The sequence below is a fragment of the Ambystoma mexicanum genome, chromosome 6q (genome assembly GCF_040938575.1).
Source record: "Ambystoma mexicanum isolate Mex_15411 chromosome 6q, UKY_AmexF1_1, whole genome shotgun sequence".
NCBI lineage: Eukaryota > Metazoa > Chordata > Amphibia > Caudata > Ambystomatidae > Ambystoma > Ambystoma mexicanum.
This window is the reverse complement of record NC_090937.1, coordinates 1376110506-1376123122: the sequence shown is the minus strand read 5'-3', so window position 1 is coordinate 1376123122 and position 12617 is coordinate 1376110506. Positions and strand designations below refer to the sequence as shown.

Genomic DNA, 12617 nt, shown 5'->3' with positions numbered 1-12617 from the left:
AAGGCCATGACGAGTTAAAATGTGTTAAAATATATTTGGCCATGCACACTTACCATGGCTGAAGGCCATGCTTAATGAGTTACTGTTGTAATGTAACTAGTGATGTCATCAGTGATGTCATTATTGTCGTCATAGTCTGCGCAACAGGGGGAGCGAAGTTAAGGTGGCTTTAGCTGAATTTCCAGGGTTTTGTTGCATTAAGTTCTCACCTTAAGGTCCCTGCAACTAAAGTTTTTTCATTGAATTTCAAAGGTGCCCACTGTCCATTTTAAAATGCTACCATACCACTAGCCATTGCCATCAGATTGCAGGCTTTGAGAACTTGCATAGTTTTTAGGCAATGCCCAGTGAGATTCAATTATTTGCCATGGAGCACACACTTTGGTTAAGCAGCGTTCTCCAAGCGTTACACCCCTTTTCGGCCATCATTTTGACGCATGCCGATTTGGCACACCCATTATGCCACAGTGCCCATTTCGGCGCGAAAGCCATTCTGGCGCCGTTATTTTTTATTATGAAATCTAATTAGAATTTAAATGAGAATTTTATTGTTTTGAATTAAAAGATTTGGAATGCACTGTAATGATGCTTTTTCTATGTAATGTGCTTAACATTTTAAACCAATTGAACTAAATTCACAATAAAAAAGAATACATTGCAGCCAGAGGCGTTGCTGGGGGGGGGCAGTTTGGGGGCTATAGCCCCTGGTCTTTTGGTTGTAGCCCCGGATAGAATCTCAGGAGCTACAGCCAAAAGGCTAGCTAGCCCCCAGTCCTGACAGTTTCAAGATTAGCCTAGCCCCGGGTCTTTTCCAGACCTAGCAACACCCCTGATTGCAGCCATGTCTAAATGCCCTCATGCTAAATAAGATCACAGGACTGCACTGCAACAAACCTCACCACCTCCTACCTGCTTGCTTTTCTTTTAATTAAATTAAATTAAATTTAAAAAAAATACAGCCTTGAACCCTGGTCTGCCAGATGCTGAGCATTTAACCACTAGGCCGCAATGGCTTGGTGCTTCATGGGGAATACATTCCATACTTACCCTAAAATTTAATATGTTCAATGATAAAAGGCTAGGTATGAAACTTGTGAAAATCCAAAGTATAACATAATTTTAGTATAATGTAGCATAATGGTTAAGTGCTGCATCTCAAACTCCTCAAGGCCGGGGGTCTCTAACAGCAGTTTTCAGCATGAATGTGATATTTTTATTTTATTTTTATTTCATTTTTTCTGTTTTATAAAAATGCAGATGCTGTGTGTTATGAGATATTTATAACTAAGAAAATGCACAGCATTCAGGACCGTGAACTGTGTGCCATCCAAGCAGTAAGCAGGACCGACCCTGCTTAATTTCAAAGAGTGGAAGGATCCAGCCACCTAAGTCCATGTTTCTCTAAGCGTTCTTCTAAGGGGAGGCACATATATTAGGCAACTTGGCCTTAGTGGCCTGACACCTTCCTCACTTTGAAGCTAAGCAGGGTTCATCTGCAGGGATGGGAAACCCACTCTTGCTGTAAAAATGGCTCTTTTTTATTATTGACTGGGTGACGAATACCACAATGCAATTCAGCAAAAGGCAAAAAATGGTCTAAGTGCAAAACCTTCAAGGACTGACAGTAGCACGGTTTTAAAAAAGTTAATTCAGATGCCCATTCGGTCGGCCCATTGAGGCAGTAACCGGGACTGACCCTGCTTAGCTTCAAAGCAGGGCTGACCCTGCTTAGCTTCAAAGCAAGAAAAGGTCCGTCCCTTTCCTGTAAATTGTCTTGTAAGTTTGGCTCATTTATCAGGCAACTTGGCCTGAGGAGTCTGGCCCTTTCCTCACTTTGAAGCTAAGCAGTCTCTATTCTGGTTACTGCATGATTTTTCACCCCGACGTCACTATAGTAATAAAATATCTTTCAAAAAATACAATTTAAAAATGTAACCACGGCTACCAAAATACACATACCTGTGGATATCTGTAGTCCTTTGCAACCTCGGATATTGCTGCGAATATCGGCAAACCAGCTGGAAAAAAATGATTCCCTGCCCCCAGAGGCCATCACCAAGTGCCCCCCTCAACTGCGCCAGCTCGCCCAACCCCAGACGGCCACCTCACATCCCCTGCCCTCTCCCTTTCACCCCAGAGCACACACTGCCTCTGTGACGCAGTTTGCTTTCAGATGTCGGCTATTCACGGCTATAGCCGAGGCTACAGAAAGCTTTGTGTTGCAAACTCGGTCCCTTGAACCCCTCCAACTCCCAAATATAACTCGGTGCTTTCTAGCCACCCCCCAACCTCTACCCTGATGGCATTTGTATGTTTTGTGACCTCAAATTGCTTTTTACTGTGTTTCATTTTCCCATAACCTCGGCTATAGCTGCGCATATCTCTTGCATCGAGAGAAATACAAGATGTTTGTCGTTTCATTTCTGAAAACATGATCCTGCAATGCACCATGGAAGCTACGACTATAATTTTTGGGGAAGGGGAACCCCCTTCTCCGTCAATTTTTAAAATATTTACGGCACAGAATAACCCCATACCATGCAAGGATTGCGGGTCAACGCTTCGTGCCCACGTTGTTTCGGACCTGGTCCAAATCTGTCCAGTGGTTAAGGCTCTGTGCTTTGGCACAACTTTGCCTTTTTTGTCTAAGGGAAACTGAATTGGAAGTAGGCCTCACTTTAGGAAAACATTTTTTTTTTACGCTTTATAACTTTTACATTTTTTAACAAATTTTTACAAAACTTTGCAGTCTGGGCGGGGCGTTGCCCATAGACTTCTAATCACTTTTGAAATTTTGCCCACATCCGTTACTCGAATCAAACGTTATTAACAATAGAATTTTGACAGGTTCCTATGTGTCTCCACTCACCTTAACTATAGGGCGGATATATAATCATATAATTGTTCATCTTTATACCAAGAGAACGGTTTCTAAGTGGGAGACAGGGATTCAAACCCCTGTTGGTATGAGTTGTGTTTTCACCAACGCTTTGCCCCCGAGCTATTCCCCACACCCCACCGGCCCTGAACAGGTCTTTACAACATGGGTACATTAAAATGTGTTAAATATGTTTCTAAAAGTAATGAAGTAAACTTACTGTGCATTTAACCAGTCGGTTGCCCAACTCTTTTGAGCGACAATTTTAATATATATATATATATTTCTGAGGCTTGTGGAATCTGCTTAGATCACATGCTGTGCATAGGCCGACATCTAGTGGAAGCTGCGGAGTATTACAGTTTGTTTTTCGAAAGTCGAAAATGGGCGTCGACACAGGCGTGCCAGTAATACTATCCCTAGTGTGACGTCCACTGTACCCAAGATCCCTCACGCGTGTAGGATCCTCAGATTGTTTTTTTCCGCCATACTGGTCGGAAGCATCTTGCGGAGTTCCCTGGCCTTAGCCATACTTTTGCTGTTATTATAATTATAATTCTTATTCATTCCCTTCCCCACCCCAACGTCGACCCTCAACCTCGACGACGGCTGGAGAAGTCATCGACCGTCGACTGCTCGACGGATCTGGGCCTCGGAAGGCCGCTGGCCTCGGCCCGGGCCTAGTAGGCCGCTGGCCTCGGCCCTTACAAGTAGGGAGAGTGGGGGGTGGTACATACTCTTCACTCTTGATATATAGTTACATTTTATATATTCCTACACTTAGCAGCCCGCTGCCTTAAGGTGCGTATGGAGGGTACCCCTTTTCAATTCTGCCCCAAGTGCAATCGCAAATACCCTTGGGTCGACAGGCACGCCACGTGCAATCTCTGCTTGCCGAGGGATCACCCCGAAGCGAACTGCAGAGCGTGTAGTAGGTTTAAACCTAAGACACTTAAGGACCGTTCGACAAAGCGTTGGGCCCACCACGCCAGGCAGGCGGCCATGGCAGCGGAGGGCGCCTTCAGCGATGGCAGCGACGCCGTACTTTCGGACGGCGAGGGCATTATGGCGTCGAGAGACAGCCGGCGAGCGCAGGTCCCCGACCTCGGAAGGTCGTCCGGCAGGGCGGCTATGGGGAAGACCCCCGGCGACGCAAGCGCTACACACCTAACACACACTAAACACACTAAGACCAACCGGACCTCGACGACGTCGACTTCCCGGAAAGAGGCACAAAAAGAACGGTCCGACTCGGTGTCCTCTGGGCGCTCTCGATCGAGATCACCTCACGACGCAAGGCAATCATCCACTCTTGCCAAGAGTGCCTCGTTACACACATTAACGGAAGTTCGATCGTCGGGAGACGAAGACGACTTCCACCCCCAAGCTGCGCTCCAAGATACCGAGACCGCGGTTAACACCAGTGAGGCCCCACGCACAGATACCTCTCCAGACCCTCGGCGCCAGGCGTCGAAAGTCTCTGGGGCCTCCAAGGGACAGGGAAAACATTTTTCCACGCACGGGGAGGGGGGGAAACAGCGGAAAGCACAGCCTTCCACCCCTGTAAAGCCATCCTCTCATCCTAGGCAGACAAGTAAACACAAGTCTACCCTTGAAAAGTCCCATACTTCATCACCTGCTAAAGTTATACCCTGTTCCAGGGAATGGTCCAGTGAGGACATAGACAGGGTTATGTCTAGGATGTCTTCCTTGGCTGATTTTTATGATAAGAACCCAGAACACTTTCTTTCATATAACCCTCAAGGGGCCATACCCTCAGGCTCCTCCGATCCTATCCCGCTAAGTAAAAAGCCCCGGGTCGAAAGACCTGAACCCTTCGAGGTTCAGCCTTACTCCACTCCATATTCTACTCCACTCCCCAGGTACCAGGGACAAGTTTTCCCTGAAGAGGACCAGGAGTTTGAAATTATGGAAGGACAGACCGGGACAGATTACTATGCAGAGGATGAGGACCTGGAGGAGGGAGAAGATGAACAGGAAATTTACAGAGTAGATTCCCCAGTACAAAGCGAAGCCCCAGTTACTGACTCTCCAGTTGATAACCAGCCCCTCCTCAACGAGGTTCTCGCTAGAGCAGCGGAACACTTCCACATCGACACCCACGGTGTACAGGAGGAAAGGGACTTCGCGGAGGAGTTTGTAGGAGAGAGAAGACCGGTCGCTCAGACCATCCCTATCCTCAAATCCATCCAACGAAGAATAGATCCTTCCCTGGTGAATCCTAACCTCACCAGAGCTGTCAACCCCAGAATTGAAAAGATTTTCCGGGCAGCCCAGTCTGACCCTCTGTATATAAGGGGACATCTTAAACCAGATTCCCTAGTGGTGACCAACACTAGAAAAAGGGCTGGCACGCCCTTATCTTCTTCAGAAGCTCCTCCCGACAAGGAGAGCAAAAAACTTTACGGGTTTGGCAGAAAGGTAGCCTCAACGTCCGCCTACCAAGCAAGGATTGCGAATTCCACCACCCTGTTGGCTAGTTACAATTGCCATCAATGGGAAGAAGTCGCGGCGCTCATTGCCTCTGCTCCAGAACCGTTAAAGAGCCAGCTGGCTCGGATCTCGGCAGAGGGGAGAGCCGTGTCTGGTTGCATTTTAAAAGCAACTTTCGACGCCGCTGACAACGCAGGGAGATTGATAGCAGAAGGTACTGTTATCAAGAGACATGCGTGGTTACGGCAGTCGGGATTCAAGACAGAAACCCAGGCTTCTTTAATAGACAAGCCAGTGGAACCCGACCTATTGTTTGGGAAAGCGGTCGAAGACGCACTTAAAAATGCCAAGGATGAATATGAGACTCTCAAATCCCTTGGCCAGCTTACCAACAAACCCCCTAACCAGAGGGGGAACAATAATTTTCGTCGCCCACGCGGCCAAAATTCACAAAGAGGCAACTATGCCCAGGGACAGGGTACACAATGGAATAACAACCAGCAGTCTACCCAGAGTTACGGCAGGGGTAACAAGAGAGGTCGTGGAAGAGGCAGAGGCAGCCCCAACAAGGGAGGTGGCACGCCTCCACCGAAACAGTGACGCTCAGTTCAGGGTCCCTTGCCACGCAACCCCAGTAGGGGGACGCATTTCCACCTTCACCCAGGCTTGGGAAGGGATCACCTCAGACAGATGGGTGCTGTCAACAGTATCCGCAGGATATTGTATAGAACTACTGCAGCGTCCCCGGAATCATCCTCCACGACAAAGAGTGCACTCCCTAGAGCATCAAAGGATCCTTCTCGAGGAGATCGCCACTCTGCTAGAAAAGGACGCGATAGAACTCGTCCCAGGACACCAGGTAAACAGGGGTATCTATTCAACTTACTTCCTTGTGCCAAAGAAAGATTTGACAATGCGCCCAGTATTGGACCTACGGCCTGCCAACAAGTATGTCAAGCCCCAAAAATTCCGTATGACCACGCTACAAGAGGTAATCCCCCTCCTAAAAAAGGGGGATTACATGGCAACCTTGGATATGAAGGATGCTTATTTTCATATTTCCATGCTCCCAGCGCACAGAAAGTACTTGCGCTTCAAGGTGGACAGTCGACACTACCAATTCAAGGTACTGCCCTTCGGGATAGCTTCAGCACCAAGGGTATTCACCAAGGTACTGGCGGTGGCGGCTGCACACCTACGCAGGGAAGCAATCCCGGTGTACCCTTATCTGGACGACTGGCTCATAACGGGGGAAACCCCAGGAATTTGCAGGTCAAACATTCAGAGGACTATCGACCTGCTCCACGAATTAGGTTTCTCCATCAACGAGAAAAAGTCAAGTCTGGTGCCAAGCACCTCAAAACAGTTTCTAGGAGCTATCCTAGATACTCAGAAAGGATTGACCTTCCCTTCGGACGAGAGAATTCGGAATATACTTCTGCAAATTCCACATTATCAGTCAGGTCAACAGATAACAGTACGCAAAGCTATGCGGTTACTGGGCATGATGGCGTCATGCATTTACCTGGTCCCCCACGCGCGTCTGCGCATGCGTCCCATGCAGGAATGGTTGGCGAAACAGTGGTCTCAGGCAAGTGGTCATTGGGACGATCTAGTGGTCATTTCGCCAACACTCGTACAGAGCCTACACTGGTGGACAAGAGAGAATCTCGCAAAGGGGAAACCCTTTTACGATCCCGAAGTACAAGCAGTGGTTACTACAGATGCATGCCTGACTGGGTGGGGAGCTCACCATCTCCACCACACAGCTCAGGGTCTCTGGTCTCACTCAGTAGCCAAAAACCACATCAATCTGCTAGAGCTTCTGGCAGTATTCCGAGCGCTAAGGGCGTTCGAGCCCCATCTACTGAACTTGTCGGTGCAGATAAGGACGGACAGCACGACAGCCATGTTCTATCTGAACAAGCAAGGGGGGACTCGTTCGCCAAATCTGTCCAAGCTTGCCGAGAAAATATGGATATGGGCACTCAGACGGAACATCTTCCTGTCATCGCAACATGTTCCAGGGGAGCTCAATTCCCTAGCGGATGCTCTAAGCAGAGACTCCCTCCCAGAAGAACACGAATGGGTCCTTCACAGAGACGTAGTGGAAGATCTCTTCTCTCAGTGGGGTTTCCCCACTATAGACCTATTCGCCACAAGCGAAAACAAACAATGCCCAGGATTTGCATCCAGGTTCCCCCAGCCGGACTCCCAAGGGAATGCCCTGTGGATGAACTGGTCAGGGATGTTTGCGTACGCTTTTCCACCAACTCCTCTCATCAGGAAGGTGGTGTACAAGATGAACAAGGAATCGATGACGCTCATCCTAGTTGCTCCCATGTGGGCGAGACAGCCATGGTTTCCACACCTACGCAGAATGGCGGTGTGCGAACCCATCAGACTCCCAGCCTGGTACAACCTACTGTCCCAGCAACAGGGTCAAACAGTGCATCAGGAACCCAACTCTATGAACCTAGCAGCATGGCTCCTGAAGTCATAGAGTTTGGACATCTCAAATTACCACAGAGGTGTATGGACATTCTAAAGGAGTCCAGGAAACCAAATACAAGGCACTGTTACTTTGATAAGTGGAAAAGATTCGTTATCTGGTGCCAGAATAAACAAATCAACCCGGTTGATTGCACTCCTTCCAACGTTGTGACATACATGCTCCACCTGCTGGATGCAGGGTTGGTTTTTAACTCGCTGAAAGTACACCTGGCAGTCCTCTCGGCTTACACCACATCCCATAACAAGGTCTCGTGGTGGAAAGTACCAGTGGTTAAAGCCTTCATGGAAGGAGTAAAGAGACTTCACCCTCCTATTTCGAACCCACCGCCAGGATGGGACCTCAACGTGGTGCTAGCTAAACTCATGGGACCCCCATTCGAACCCATGCATAAAAGTAGTCTCAAACACCTGACTTATAAAACGGCCTTCTTAGTAGCCATTACCTCCATAAGAAGGGTCAGTGAAATTCAGGCTCTGTCAGTGCAGGATCCTTTCTTTACTATCCACAAAGACAAACTGGTTTTACGCACACACCCTAGGTTCTCACCTAAATTCATATCCAAGTTCCATGTAAACCAGTCCATCGAGCTTCCGGCTTTCTTTCAGAACCCGCAAAGCTCGGCTGAGGTGAAACTACACACCCTAGATGTGCGTAGGGCGGTCCTATACTATGTAAATAAAACCAGACCGCTAAGAAAAACAGATCAACTGTTTGTCTCCGTAGCTACAGGCAGAGAGGGGGATCGCGTCTCTAAGGGCGCTATCTCGAAGTGGATTATCAACTGTATACAGCTGTGTTACTCTCTTTCTGAAAAGACTCTGCCTTTTACGCCAAGGGCCCACTCTACTAGAGGCATTGGTGCCACTCTGGCTTTCATTGCAAATGTTCCCCTCGACACCATTTGCAAAGCGGCTACTTGGAGCTCTATTCACACTTTTACTCAGCATTACTGCATTGACACTCATTCCAAGACAGATACACAAGTGGGACAAGCGGTTCTAAGACACCTGTTTGCTCATGACCCTTCTCACATCCCACCTCCTTCTTCTGGTACTGCTCGCTAATCTATGCACAGCATGTGATCTAAGCAGATTCCACAAGCCTCAGAAGGGATACATTACTCACCGTAATCGTATTTCTGATGCTTGTATCTGCTTAGATTCACATGCGACCCACCCTTCCTCCCCTCCGAGAGAAGGCGCATGATTGCTTGTAGTCTTACCTTTCTGTCTATCTGCTTGGATTATCTGTACTCTCGCTACTCCTCATGCTTCCTCATGTCAGAAAAAATACAATCTGAGGATCCTACACGCGTGAGGGATCTTGGGTACAGTGGACGTCACACTAGGGATAGTATTACTGGCACGCCTGTGTCGACGCCCATTTTCGACTTTCGAAAAACAAACTGTAATACTCCGCAGCTTCCACTAGATGTCGGCCTATGCACAGCATGTGAATCTAAGCAGATACAAGCATCAGAAATACGATTACGGTGAGTAATGTATCCCATATATATATATATATATATATATATATTTTTATTTTTTTATTTTTTTTACATTGTATTTCATTTCATAGCTTCCATTTGGACCCACGTGAGACTCCATCATCCAGGCTTTGCTTTGAGACCAGGCTGTATTCTGACACTTCTGGGGGTGGTTTGGCATCATTACATGGGGCTATGCCAGGCCCAGCTTGCAAGGTTTTGGGTGAGGTGTCCGGTCATTTGGTCGAATGACCATTTGATCGAAACAAAATGGTCGAAAAAAAAAAGGTCGAATTTATTTAATTATATATTTTTTTTAGTTTTGGTTGCTTAAAAAATATTTTTTAATAAAGAAAAAGGTGGGTTGGGGGGAACCCCCCCCATAACATTTTAAAAAACAAAAATAAATGTGACCTTTTTTTTTCAACCATTTTACTTCGATCAAATGGTCATTCGACCATTTGGTTTTCGACCAAATGACTGGTAACCGTTGGGTGAGCAAACCAGCCTGGTGATAACCATGGTGTAAATTGAGCTTGCTTTACAGCATAAACATGCCAGGGTTCAATCCACAAAACTGCCAAGTTAAGCGCTCAGTGCCGCTCACCTCCCACCCATATTTGGGTTATAGCTGCAGTCCCATGTTGTGTCCCAAGACCTTCATCTTTTCAAGGCAGATGCACTGAATGGCAATACATTGGGTAATGACACTTATTTAGTGCAGGGCTTTGAAGCCGAAAGAAGCCTTCATGAAAGACATTGCAATGTGATATGGCATTCTACCACAGTTCACATTTCAGTGTGACTTCCCTCCTGCATGTTATCAGCACTCATGTGATTATTGGTCTCGGGATTTTTATTTTTTAAACGCCCCTTCACTTTTTAGGCAGCAAAATGTGTCTGACCTCAGCAGGTTGCAGAAAGCAATTCAATTAGACCCCACCAAAGGCACTTAACATGGAGAACAGGGAGGCTCATAAAAATGCCGATCTAGGTCCCCTTTCTACATGGTGATGCACCCCAGACAGGTTTTGTAAGTCTCCCCATCCTACATACTGATGCGTCCCCTTTGTATCGCACCAGGCTATGTGTTAAAACATCTCAACGTTTTGCATTGTTATACATTTATTCACACACAAGTGTATAACAAATCATTGTTATACACTTGTTATACACCATCATGAGTTGGGCGGTATCCCGGCGGTAATACCACTGGTATACTGCTGGGGCTATTAGCATTACCGCCAAACCCCCCGGCGCTATTAGCGCCGGATCACAGGTTTGGCGGAACAGTAATTCCTTATTATCCATTGGGGCAATTCGGGAATATTTGGAGCTACTACCGTCGGAGGCAATAGCGTGCAGTAATAGCACTGAAGATCGGCAAAATTGCGGTGGATCAGAGCTTACATAAATCCTGCCAAACCCGTGATTTGGCTGACCCTTAAATGCGGTGGTGATAGCGTTGCTGCTGGATTTAAGGGTTACTGCCAAACTTGTGAGGAGGCAGTATGTATTGATTTCTAGGAAAGCCCTTTACTTTTTGTCACGAGGTGCTATTGACTTAGAATAAATGTAATGAGCATTCCACAGCAGTAATGCAAAGTAGCATGCAATATAGGCACGTCGTCTGTGCCAAATGTCCTCCGTAGCGGTCTCAAGTGGCTAGATAATTATAACCTACTGAAACACGCAGCTCAGGGTGACTATCTGGGAATTGTGTGAAAGTAGCATATACACTCGTGTGCCCCTCTTCAAGATATCCAGTCAAATTGGAAGAAAAGATAAATGTACCAAACGTCCCCACCACTTCCCCTCTTTCAATCTTGCATTAGTTGCCATCCACAAATCAGTAGTGACATATTCATAGCACTCACGTTTCCCTGTGCTATGCGTACAACATCCATTACCGTCTTTTTCTTTGAATTCTGGGATTTGTAGTCCTGCATTGAAAATGGGGGGAGGGAGCAAAGCAAACCTGCAATTTCAGAATGCAGCGAAAATATTCTTTGCATATTGGATATCCTGACTAGTGGCCTACTTTCTATGGTTTGTTTCAGGTACCTGTCAAATAACCAAATAACCTTTAAGTAAATCACCATATACCCGTTCTTTCATATTTTTAAATCATCATCATTGTTGACACGGTATTAGTCCTTTTGTGTCCAAGTGGCATTCTCCTTTGCATTGCTCTAATAACTAGAGGGTTGGCAAGATGAAAGTCCTCCCCCTACGGCCCAGAATGCTGACGGTTCACCTTTTCCATGTACTACTCGAAGAACAAAGATAATGCATGGACCGACTCACTCATCAGTTTTACCCTGTACTGCTATCTCAATGGGCATTGCACATTTAAGGGCGTCTTAAAAGAACAAATTATGGAGGATCAAAAATCGAAGTCACATTCAAGAATAGTGCTTGTGCTCCATGAAATTATTTGTGAATTGGTATGTTATAAATCACTAATAAAATGCTTTCATTGTAAAATTCACAGAGAGCTGCACCAGTGGTAAAACCCCACAAATAAGTAAAATGGGGCATACCACCAAATCTATGTTGAAGATGTGATTAAGCCACATACTCTTTCTTAAAATGTTGTGTGGGTGCTTAGAGGCAGCGTAAATGTGGCCAGTACTTCCCCTGGACTCCACCATTCTACACCTCTTACAAAGTCCTGAGAACTCATTGGGGGCAGTCGTCACACTTTCATGTGGGACTGAACTTATAAAACCGGTGTTTTGATAATTAGAGGGTCTGATACGGATTTCTTTCCAAACAATTGAGTATTCATACATTGAGGATACTTTCAATTTGGACCGCACTTGCTGAACAATATCCAAAATCCTTGTGTACACTCAAGACTCCATTCTGCATCTCCTCGGGGTATGTACAATGTCATGTCTTTCAACAAGTTATTCATTTGATCGATGCAGAAAAACAAATAGATGGTTGCGTTTATTTACCTCATCTCCAGCTTCCAGTGACATTTGGTGAAATTAATTAGTTGCTACTTCATGCAGGATTCTCCCACATTTTGAACGCCAGACCCCTTTATTGGATATGTATCGATCACCCAAAGGATTCTACTGCACCAAATGGCTACACAGGCCACTCCATGTTATGGACATTGTCCAAAGAATAATGTGCGATTTTCTGTTGAGGTCAATTTGTAGCCTATCAACCTATCTAGATTAGGTAGGCCTCTTATGCATTTAAGATCGACTGCCACGAAACACGTTTTGAGATCCGTCATGGTCCATGCTTGTTTCATTGGAGGTCATCCC

General features: G+C 46.3%; 1 protein-coding gene across 4 annotated transcripts in view; it reads left to right on the top strand.

Moving 5' to 3' along the window:
• Nucleotides 1–12617, top strand: part of AFAP1 (actin filament associated protein 1) — a 551057-nt gene that overhangs the window by 177186 nt on the left and 361254 nt on the right. The window lies entirely within an intron of this gene.